Below are 5,872 nucleotides of genomic sequence, written 5' to 3'. Positions count from 1 at the left end.
TTGTGGGTAACTCAACCTTTCTCTCTTGCTGCCCTTAACATTTTTTCCTTCATTTCAACCTTGGTGAATCTGATGATTATGTGTCTTAGGGTTGCTCTTCTCAAGGAGTATCTTTGTGGTGTTCTCTGTATTTCCTGAATTTGAATGTTGGTCTGCCTTGCTAGGTTGGGGAAGTTCTCCTGGATAATATCCTGAAGATTGTTTTCCAACTTGGTTCCATTCTCCTTGTCAATTTTAGGTACACCAATCAAACATAGATTTGGTCTTTTCACATAGTCCTATATTTCTTGGAGGTTTTCTTCATTCCTTTTTATTCTTTTTTCTCTAATCTTGTCTTCTCTCTTTATTTCACTAAGTTGATCTTCAATCACTGATATCCTTTCTTCTGTTTGATCGATTTGGCTATTGATACTTATGTATTCTTCATGAAGTTCTCCTGCTGTGTTTTTCTACTCCATCAGGACATTTATGTTCTTCTCTTCATTGGTTATTCTAGTTAGCAATTTGACTAACCTTTTTTCAACGTTCTTAGCTCCCTTGCATTGGGTTAGAACACGTTCCTATAGCTCGGAGGAGTTTATTACCCACCTTCTGAAGTCTACTTCTGTCAGTTCGTCAAATTCATTATCCATCCAGTTTTGTTCCCTTGCTGACGAGGAGTTGTGATCCTTTGAGGAGAGGAGGCATTCTGGTTTTTGGAATTTTTAGCCTTTTTGCACTGGTTTTTCCCCATCTTTGTGGATTTCTCTACCTTTAGTTTTTGATGTTGGTGACCTTCGGATGGGGTCTTTGGGTGGATGTGCTAATCCTTTCTGTTTGTTTGTTTCTTTTCCTTCTAACAGTGAGGCACCTCTGCTGCAGGTCTGTTGGAGTTTGCTGGAGGTCCACTCCCGACCCTATTCGCTTGGGTATCACCAGTGGAGGCTGCAGAGCAGCAAAGATTGCTGCCTGTTCTTTCCTCTGGAAGCTTCGTCTCAGAAGGGCACCTGCCAGGTGCCAGCCGAAGCTCTCCTGTATTAGGTGTCTGCCGACCCCTACTGAGAGGTGCCTCCCAGTCAGTACACACGGGGGTCAGGGACCCACTTGGGGAGGCAGTTAGACCCTCAGAAGAGCTGGAAGGCTGTGCTGAGAGGTCTGTTGCTCTCTTCAGAGCGGTCAGGCAGGGACGTTTAAGTCTGCTATAAGCCCCTGACTGGTGCTGCTGCCTTTTTTACAGAGATACCCTGTCCAGAGAGGAGAAATCTGGCAGTCTGGCCACAGCAACCTTGCTAAGCTGCAGTGAGTTCCACCCAGTTCGAACTTCCCACTGGCTTTGTTTACACTGTGACTGTAAACCGCCTACTCAAGTCTCAGAAATGGCAGACGCCCCTCCCCCAACCAAGCTCGAATGTCCCAGGTGGATCTCAGATTGCTACCTTGCTGGCAGCAAGAATTTCAAGCCAGTGAATCTTAGTTTCCTGGACTCTGTGTGGGAGGGACCTGCCATGCTAGACCACTTGGCTCCCTGGCTCCTGGCTTCGGCACCCCTTTCCAAGGGAGTGAAAGGTTCTGTCTCACTGGTGTTCCAGGCGCCACTGGGGTATGGGAAAAAAAAGAGCTCCTGCAGCTAATTTGGTGTCTGCCCAATTGGCCGCCCAGTTTTGTGTTTGAAACGCAGGACCCTGGTGGGGTAGGCACTAGAGGGGATCTCCTGGTTTGCGGGTTGGGAAGACTGTGGGACAAGTGGAGTATCTGTGCTGGAGTTCCTCAGGCTCAGAACCTCACCGCTTCCCTTCCCTTGGGTAGGGGAGAAAATTCCCCAACCTTTTGCACTTCCCAGGTGAGGGGACCCTGCCCTGCTTCTGCTCGCCCTCCCACTGTCCAACCAGTCCCAATGAGATGAAGGGGGTACCTCAGTTGGAAATGCAGACATCACCTGCCTTCTGTGTTGATCTCACTGGGAGCTGCAGACCAGAGCTGTTTCTATTTGGCCATCTTGAATCCTTCCACTATCACTATTTTAATAAGCACCCCCCTACTCCCATCCCAGTGATTCTGATGCACGGTGACTTTTAAGAAACACTGAAATCAGCTATGTAAAGACACCTTCTTTTTTCTGTCTCCTAGAACAGCCTGGGAAGGATGTGTCTACACTACAGAGGGCTAATCTCCAGTATCAAGTACAAAGCTGACAGATATAAAGACAATATCAATGCACCTAATTTGTCCATGCCTCTTATTTTCTCTTGAAATCATTCAAAATCCCTGTTAGGTGGCAGAACCATGATAATTATGAGGTCAAAATTCTTGAGCAGACTCTAATATTAAGAAGGTTGTTTCTGTCATGGAATAATATACAGCCATAAAAAACTGAAATTATGTCTTTTGCAGCAACATGGATGCAGCTGGAAGCCATTATTCTAAGGGAATTAATGTAGGTACCAACTACCTCATGTTCTCACTTACACGTGGTAGCTAAATATTGAGCACACATGAACACAAAGAAGGGAACAATAGACACCAGGGCCTACTTGAGGGGGAAGAGTGGGAGGAGGATGAAGGTCAAAAACAACACCTACTAGATACTATGCTCACTATGTGGGTGATGAAATCATTTATACAACAAACCCCAGCGAAACGCAATTTACCCATGAAACAAACCTGCACATGTACCCCTCTCTGTATTTAAAATAAAAGTTGAGAAAATAAAAAGAAGCTGGTTTCTTTCTAGAGGCATTAACTTTCACTTTCAAGTATTCAAAGTAATCATTTTATTCTTATAACACCTATCTTCTTTACCTACTATTAGTAATATAGTAGGATATTATTTTTTTTTCTGGTAAATTTCAGTCCATTCATTAAAACATAACACAAAATGTTTTTAGAAAGTTTCTGTGTCATTGTTGGAAGTTCAAATATAACTTGAGAATAAAATAGCTCAAGGGGATATTTGAGTTTTAGGTTTTAGGGCAGTCAATTGTGGATAACAATAGCTCATACTTACTGAGTGATAGCTATGAGTCAGATGCTCTTCAGAGGCTCGTATATGTATAGTCTTAATCTTCATAAACAATGTATGGAATATTATTATCCTTATTTTTACATGAGAAAACTGAGGCACCCAAAGGTTATATAGTTTTCTTACGCTCATGAAACTACTAAGCGAGAGAGACATGTTTACAGTGGAGGTAATCTGCCTGCAGAGCCCAAACTCTTAACCGTGACAATGGACTACTTGCCATATGTGAGCAAGAGCTGACAAGTAAAAGGTGGAAAACTCTATGAGATTATTTGATAAATAGAAAGTAGTTTATGAAAATACATTTGGTTCTTAAAGGAAAAACACTTGTGATATAATACAGACATGAGAATATTGATTGTAATTTGAGAAAAAATTGTGATTCCCTATCGAAATTAGTATAAAAAGCCAATTAATGCATTAAAGCAAAAAAAAAAAATAGAAAAGAGTAATATTTAGGATGGTATAATAACTAATTAACTTTTTAAAAAATTTGAGGCATTCCATACAAATTAAAATTCAAAATGTTATAAATTATAGCCATTTATGATGACAATCTTTCCAAATCAGATTACGAATACACGCGTGTGTGTATGTATATAGACACAAAATATATATAAGTTTTTCTCAGAATAATTTAAATATAAATCAGACTGTTTTTGTTGTTGAGAGTTGGCATAATAAATATTGGTTCTGATGCAGTAAGTTCTTATATGGGTTGGAAAACATGAGACACATTTGTCCAGTAATAAGCAGTATCTGGCTCATAGTTGGCCATATATATTAGGCATAAGATTGAAGTTGTGTTTTGGGATCATATCATAATGTGCTGTTGCGTAACATAAAGACCTTGAATTTTATTTGGCAAGTAATGAGATATAGAATCTATTATTTTTATTTTTAAATCAGGAATTGTATAATCAATCCTTTCTTGCAGAAAGAACAATGTGTAAGAAGGACAAAAACAATAAAAAAAAAGACACACAAATAAATTATGAAGTTATTGAAATTTTCTATGTTAGAGATAATGGAGGTATAAAGTGTTTCAAATGGAGTTTAAAGGAGGAGTCAGAAATAAGGGGCATTTTAGTATCAGAATCAATACCAGGTGAGAATGAGAGAAGGGAGAAGTCAGGGATGATTGTAAGACTTTAAGCCTTTAAGTGATTGATGAACAGTGGCATCGTTAATAAGAAACACTAAAATAAAAGCTCTCCAGCCTACCTCCACCACTGCAGTCACCACTAAGACAACTGATTCCACTTCTGACAGTGACAAGATGGGATGTGATTTCTATAAAATCTCGTTCAGCTCTAAAAGTCCATAATGTTATAAAAATACATTTGAAATTAAAAGTAACAGAGGCATCTTACCAGGTATATAATGAATATATAGAGATAGGTGTTAGTAACAGGTTGGAAAATGCCCCAAAATCAAATTCTAACATGTTTACATAGTATTTATGAAGACACACACACACACACACACACACACACACACACACACACACACCCTAAATATGAGATAATTAATTCAACTCTTGTTCTGTGTCTCTTTCAGCAATTTGAAGACCTCTAATTTGCTAGCAACAATAATATCACTTTAATGTTACCGAGCTTGAGTAACATTGTAAGATTTAAGACTTGGGTTGTGATTTCCAAAAGCTCAGCTGAGGAAAAATTCTGCCTCATGGTAATAAAATCCTTTTCTTCTAACTCCTCAAGAATAGCTTTAATTAACTTTTTCTTTTGCACATACATTGGGTAATGTGGTCTTTACAATCAGTGTCTCAGATAATGAACATAGTTCAGAGAAAAGAATCCGGCTCAAAGTCCAGATGTACCAAAGTATTGTTCTTTCCTAACCACTCAACAACCCGCTGCTTAACTTTTTAAATGCACTTCCAAATTTACATAATAGAGAAAATGATAACTTTGGAGAATACTAATGTTTTTGCCTGTGGTATAAAAAGAAATCTCAGGTTATGACGCTAAGGTTTGCATAAGTACACTACCTAGCACTGTGATTCTATTACCTTTATTTTCTCCTTCTTCAAAGAACTCTAAATACTTTTTTCAGAGAAATTTTTCTTTTACTATATTATTTTCTGGCCCAAGAATTGTCAGTGTTTTTCTGATTCCATATGGACCATTTTCAGACTCTTAGTTTGCATTCACTGTCACCCAGTATTTGATCCTACTCAAATTATGCTACTTTCTCTCATTTTGATTTGGACCCGCTGTCCAGTATATACTCTTTCCCACCAACACAGGCCATTCTCAACTGCCTACACAGTTTTCTATGTGTTCCTCTCTCTGTCTAGAATGACCCTTCCTTCCCCCTCCTCCCTAAATCCTACAAGTTTTTAGAAGTGCTGCTCTAGGTTCACCTCTTCTAAAACTCCTTTTCTGGTCTGCAGTGATCTCCATCTACTCTGGAGCTCTGCTGAACATCTAATAAACTGAAACACATTCACTCTTAACGCTACCATTTGTTTCACCATCTCAGTTCTATCACTCCAACCAGATTTTTTTATCCAGAGTACTAGGTGATACATCATCTTCTTCATTTAACAACTTTAGTCAGTATTTGGCCATGTGATGGGGACATACTCTGATCTATACATATGGGTTTTCTTAAAAACTCCCATCTTGTTTAGGATTATTGAGTGCAGTATCATCTACCCAAATGCGTCTGTCTGTTTAATGGGTTGATTTAAATAATGGTCATTCTGTTCATTTTAAACAAATGTTGAGATACCTACTACATTGTAAACACTGTAATAAATATAGAGAGTTAAACATAATGCTACAAAATAAACCACAAGAAAATCTCAGTGGTATACAAAAATAAGCATTTATATCTGTATCATAG

This window comes from Mandrillus leucophaeus, unplaced genomic scaffold (assembly GCF_000951045.1).
Source record: "Mandrillus leucophaeus isolate KB7577 unplaced genomic scaffold, Mleu.le_1.0 Scaffold1581, whole genome shotgun sequence".
Taxonomy (NCBI): domain Eukaryota; kingdom Metazoa; phylum Chordata; class Mammalia; order Primates; family Cercopithecidae; genus Mandrillus; species Mandrillus leucophaeus.
This window is presented reverse-complemented; position numbering follows the sequence as displayed.